The sequence below is a fragment of the Trachemys scripta genome, chromosome 23 (genome assembly GCF_013100865.1).
Source record: "Trachemys scripta elegans isolate TJP31775 chromosome 23, CAS_Tse_1.0, whole genome shotgun sequence".
NCBI classification, from domain to species: domain Eukaryota; kingdom Metazoa; phylum Chordata; order Testudines; family Emydidae; genus Trachemys; species Trachemys scripta.
In genome coordinates this window covers 13683703-13689448 of record NC_048320.1, presented here as the reverse complement: position 1 = coordinate 13689448, position 5746 = coordinate 13683703, and positions in this window count along the sequence as shown.

Here is a 5746-nt window from a genome sequence, read left to right as displayed (position 1 = left end):
AAACCCAGCAGAATCTCCCCACGTGCCGGAAGTGGAAAAGTGAGAGATTTAGGCCTTGTGCAATCGAGTGGGTCCTGTGACACCCAGAGGGTGGCCTGCCCCCCAGCGCAGAAGGCCTGCCCAAGCTCTAAGCAGCACGTAAGTCCCACTGGAGACCTGCGTGGTGCAGAGGCCTGGTGCTGGCCCTCTGCCCAGGGCTGAATTTCACCGCTGGAACGTGGCTAGCAATAACGCAGCGGGGAAGGTAGCTCCCTACCCTTGTGATCTCAGCAGCACAGACCCATTCGTGTCTGGAGCCGAGGGACATCCAAGCTGAGCCAATGGGAAACTCTGCAATGTGATGGGAAAAGAGGGCCGAGTGTTATGGGGAGATAGGATCTGGGTTGAGTTGCAGGAACCTCCTGGAAAATACACCCTTCCCCCGCCTCCCCTCCCACCTGGAAGCAGCCAAGGGGCTGAACACAAAGGCAGCCTGATTCTGTCCTCATTTCAGTGCTGGTTTCATGGTGTGCTGGCAAGACCAGGTCACCCCATGGTGGCTGGCCCCGGGGATCGGCTACACCCCATAGTCCATTGTATGCTGCTGATCAGAATTCTCCAGGGCCCGGGGCTCGCTGTTCACCAGGGTTTGCTTGAGCTGGCCCTGAGCGAGGGGTTGGATGAGGGGCCGTGGGGGACCCTGCGTGTCCCCACTCGAGGGCTACCGAGCAAAGTGGCTCAGTTTAGAATTCAAGGCTGCCGGCACCACAAACTCCTGCAGGCTCTGCAAGTCCAGCCTCTTCTGGGCCACCAGCAGTCAGGGCTCCCAGGCCAATGAACCAGGCACAACAGACGCTTTCCCAGGGTCGCCTGGATGCTGCAGGAGTAGAAGCCTACGGGGGCCAGTAAGGGCAGCAGCCGGAGCTCAGAAACGCTGCCTGCAGGAGGCAGGGCCCTTCCTGCATCACTTTTCTGACCAGAGCCAACGAGTGAAATAAGCAAGTGATGACTCCTGGCCTGAACTCGCCCCTGATTTCTGGCGCTAGGTGGACGGGCCGGGAATGAAGGTTTGCATTGTGTTTGGAATCAGGTGCAGCCTGAAGGGGGCGATGAGGAAAAGCCATAGGCTGGCTGAAGGGAGAGACTCATTCCGCTCTGGAGGGGGGGGGCATGTTTACCTAATGACCCGCCCCCCACATACACAATAACACACACTCAGCCAGCCCAGCTCCAGTCACAAATACACACCTACACACACATTCCTCTTCCGGCCACCTGAGGAGCCCTCTTAACGCCCCGGCAGCCCTCTCCTTCCTGTGGTGCAAAGGCGGCCTCTTGCCCCAGGGCTAGGGTGGGAAAACAACCCCCCCCGCAAGGCTGAGCTAATCCTTATGTGAAGGTGGGTGGTGGACAGGTGAGAGCTGACAAAGAAACAGAATAATAAACTCTGGGTCTGATACCCCCCCACCCCCACACTGCACCTATAACCCGTGTGACACGTGCCCGCTTTGGGGAACATTTCACACGCCTGTCAATGACTCCACAATGAGGGAGGCGGGGGTGGGTCAGGCCCTGGGGTTTGGCTTGTTCTGCCTCCTTAGAGCTCTTTTTAAATGCTTCTTTGCCTCACCCTGGAAGCTGACCAAATTCAAACCCCACCACCTGAAGGGTGTGTGCAGTGGGGGGGGTGCAATGGGGAGGGGTCGTGTATGTGTGTGTGTGTGTGTGTGTGTGCGCGCTGTTTACACTGCAAGTCATTGTTACACAAACAGGGGAAAGCCAAACAACAAACTGAAATACACAGCCCAGTTCAAGGTCCTCCTTGCCTGATAGTCCAAACTCTCCATGGGATTGGTCCTGGCTACCTGAGAGATCTCCCCCCCACCCCCCGACCCTGAACTTCCACGGTAGCTGTATTCCAGGGGTTCTCAAACTGGGGGTCGGGACCCCTCAGGGAGTTGCGAGGTTATTACATGGGGGGTCGTGAGCTGTCAGCCTCCACCCCGAACCCCGCTTTGCCTCCAGCATTTATAATGGTGTTAAATATATAAAAATGTGATTTTAATGTATAAGGGGGGGTCGCACCCAGAGGCTTGCGATGTGGAAGGGGGCGCCCGTACAAATACCCACTGCTGTATCCCATGGGAACAATGAAACTTCCAGCGAAGAGCTGGGCGCTCTAAGCCAGGACCTGAGCTGGCGCTTTGACTCCGGAACTCACTGCCACAGGAGATAAGAGACCGCACCTCATCACACTCACAGCTAAACCCCGTGCCCTCTCCCCCGCCCAATCCTGTAATAGTTCCCCGTTCACAGCAGCACCTGCGCTTTCCTACAGATAATCCTCACCTTTTAAAAACCTAGATCCCTTCTCGCTAGCAGGCAAGGAAGAAATATCTCACTGTTATTCAGAGCTGGGCAAGGCCTGGATTTTCCATTTCATGGGACATTCCATGACTCTGGCATTTTTGCTGTTCTGCAGCAGAACCAGCCAAAAATGAAACGTCCCCTGCAGCAAACTGTTAATTCTGAGTTGATCGCAATGTTTTGTTTTGATACATTTGAAACAGTTTGTTCTGCTTTTGCCCATTTCAGCTCGTTTTCCAATAGAATCCCCCCGGAATTTCCTTTGGAAAAGTCATTTTGGAATTAAAAACCAAAAAGTCGAAGCGGTCCGTTTGGAATCTGTCAGAATGGAACATTTTGACGTGATCCGAATGCTTTGGAATGAAATTTAGCTGAAATCCGCCCACGTTTGAACCATTTACATTTAGCCCAAAAGGACATTTTTGGTTGGAAACCCATGTCAATGACACATTTCTGGTACTGTTGGCTTTATTTCTGGTGGGGTGGCCACTGCAGATACCACAATGAGGGACACCAATGCAAGAGCCCAGAGAGCAGGACCCAAGCAGTCCTTGAGGAAGAGGAGAAGCTGTGAGAGTATCCACAAGGCTGTGAATGCAGCTACACCTCAAGCCACGGAGCTCCACGCAGCCACAGCATCTGGCTAGATGAATCCAGTGCAGCTGCGGGGGGCCACAGGCGTTTATGGGACTAATATCTAGCGGGTACTAGGCATGGGGCAGACGCACACCCGTCCGGGAGGTTTCTCTCGGGGGCTCTGCCTCCCTGCAATGGGTCGGAGAAATGGCTCTATCCTTTTACGCCACCCCAGTCGGGTTTCCATGGCTGTCTCCGAACTGGGATCCCACTAAGAGCTGCTGCCTTCACGCTCCTCCAGCACTCGCTCCAGTAAGCTGCTGTCCCTGGCGAGGGGCGCTGGGTGCTGGAGCCCAGGGGGAAGGGGGTGAGCAAGCTGTCAGGGGCCTTGGCTGGGCTTCTGCGTCCCGCAGCCTCTTGTGTGGAAAACAAACCAGGGTTGGACCCCACCGGCTGCCCAGAAACAATGAGCTGCTCCCAAATCTATCTTATCTGCCCCTGGCTTCCACAGGGAAGTGCCCTGAAACCCCAGGCTTCCAGCAGGGCGTGGGGCCTGCTCACATGCTCCCCATCGCCAGTCCTTGGCAGAGATCTCCAAAGGCAGGGAGAGCAAGTCAGCGTTTCAGGCCCCGTGCATGATTCTCCGGACAGGGAGAGCCTGTCTCCAAATGCCCCCTCTGCCCGCCTAGGTACACCCAGCCAAGCCTGCCGGCCAGAACTCACCACCTGACTCCCACGCCAGCAGAGCCCTGGTCGCCGGGCGCTCACAAGGCCCCGGTCGGCCCCAAAGTCTCTCGCTCTCAGTCCTCGTCTGCTCTTCCTAACGACCTCTGTGTGCTGAGGAGACGCTCACACGGCCACAGCTGGCCGAGAGCAGAGCCCCGTGCCCGGGAGGCCAGTTTCCGCCCACTGAGGGTCTGAGGCAAAAAGCTACACGGAGGCCGCAAACCTTGGCTTCAGTGGGGGCCATTTCTGCTCATTCTTCACTCGCCCTCTGAGCCGGCCGCGGGAACAGCAGCGACTGGCCTTGGCCGGCTGCTGTGTCTGGCTTAAATGGCGGAAAGAGCAAGAGGGAAATCTAGAGACTAAGAAAAATGATCACTCCCCCCGCAAGACAAATCGGTTGCTGCTCCTGCTTTCCGGCTCTTCCTGAGAGGGGAGGGGAGTGGGGGACGCTCAGCTCAGGTGGGAGGGGGCTGGGGGTGGGCGTGTGGGGATCGGGACTGGGGGACGCTGCCAGGGCCCGACTCTCTGGCTGCCGAGTCTGGGCTCGGACGAGTTCTTGCCACGGGAGCTCAGGCAGCCGTTGCCTTGTGGGAAAGTATCCCGAGCCACTTCCTAGCTCTCCGGGGATTTCAGCACGCGCCCCAGTGACCGTCTGCCGAGGCTTGTAAGAGCAGGTTGGACAAATGCCTGGGAGGGCTGGTCTAGGCTCAGGGGGGGCGGGGGCTACGTGACCTCTCGAGGCCCCTTCCAGCCCCACATTCCCGCAGGTAGCTTTACTAGCCCGCACGTCTGCAGCCCTGGTGGAGACGTCACGGTTACCGGCCAAGGAGCCGCATGTCATGGAAACGAGGCCTTCTTGTGACAGTATGACTGGGACTCCTGGCCAGCGCCACAGCGATTCTGTAGCAACACCCAGGGCGACCAGGTGTCCGGTTTTCGACAGGAACACCTGGTTGACAAGGGACCCTGGCAGCTCAGGCCATTAAAAGTCCCATGGGTGGTGTTGCCCGGCTAAGGCAGGCTAGTCCCTACCTGTCCTGCCGCGCTGCGCCCCGGAAATGGCCAGCAGCAGGCTCAGCTCCTAGGCAGGGGGGCCACAGAGCTCCGCGCGCTGCCCTTGCCCCGAGCACCAGCTCCGCACTCCCATTGGCCAGTTCCCGGCCAATGGGAGCTGGGCAGGCGGTGCCTGCAGGCGAGAGTGGCGCATGGAGCCTCCTGGCCCCCACGCCTAGGAGCCGGACCTGCTGGCTGCTTTCGGGATGCAGCGCAGTGCCAGGACAAGGCAGCCTGCCTTAGCCCCCCTGCTGTGCCACTGACCGGGAGCAGCCCAAGATAAGCCTGCGCCCCAACCCCCTGCCCCAGCCCTAATCCCCCCCAAACCCGGAGCCCCCTCCTGCTCCCCAAACCCCTCATCTCTGGCCCTACCCCAGAGCCCGCACCCCCTCCCACACCCCAACTCCCTGCCCAAGCCCAGAGCTCCCTCCCACACCCTGAACCCCTCATTTCTGGACCCACCCCGGAGCCCGCACCCCCATTTAGAGCCCTCACCCCCTCCAACACCCCAACCTCCTGCCCCAGCCCAGTGAAAGTCAGTGAGAGTGAGGGAGAGCAAGCCACCGAGGGAGGGGGAATGTAGTGAGCAGGGGTGGGGCCTCAGGGAAGGGGTAAGGCCTACGGGGAAGGGGCGGGGCTAGGGTGTTCGGTTTTGTGCGACTAGAAAATTGGCAACCTAGACACTACACGCGTCCGCCTGGCCGTTAGAGGGGGCGGGAGAGCTCCGGGGCGGCTGATCCCCATCACCCGCTGTCCAGCTGCTCCCGCAGACCAGGGCTTTGCAGAGGAAACTTTGCCTTCGCTCTGAAGAAGAAGGAAGGTCCCATTGTGGGGGGGCTACCGCGTTCCTGGGCCGTGCTGAGAAATAACCCTGCGACTCCCCCCACCCCGTACGTTCTCCTGGCTGCCTGCAATGGCACCGCCGTGAGGCTGAGCACGGGGGCCTCGCTGCATGTGGTGGGGCCAGCTCCACGCAGCCCAAAACCAGGCAGCCGGCCTCAAAACACCGCGAGGCTGGCTTAAAAAAAGGGAGATCTAAAAGCGA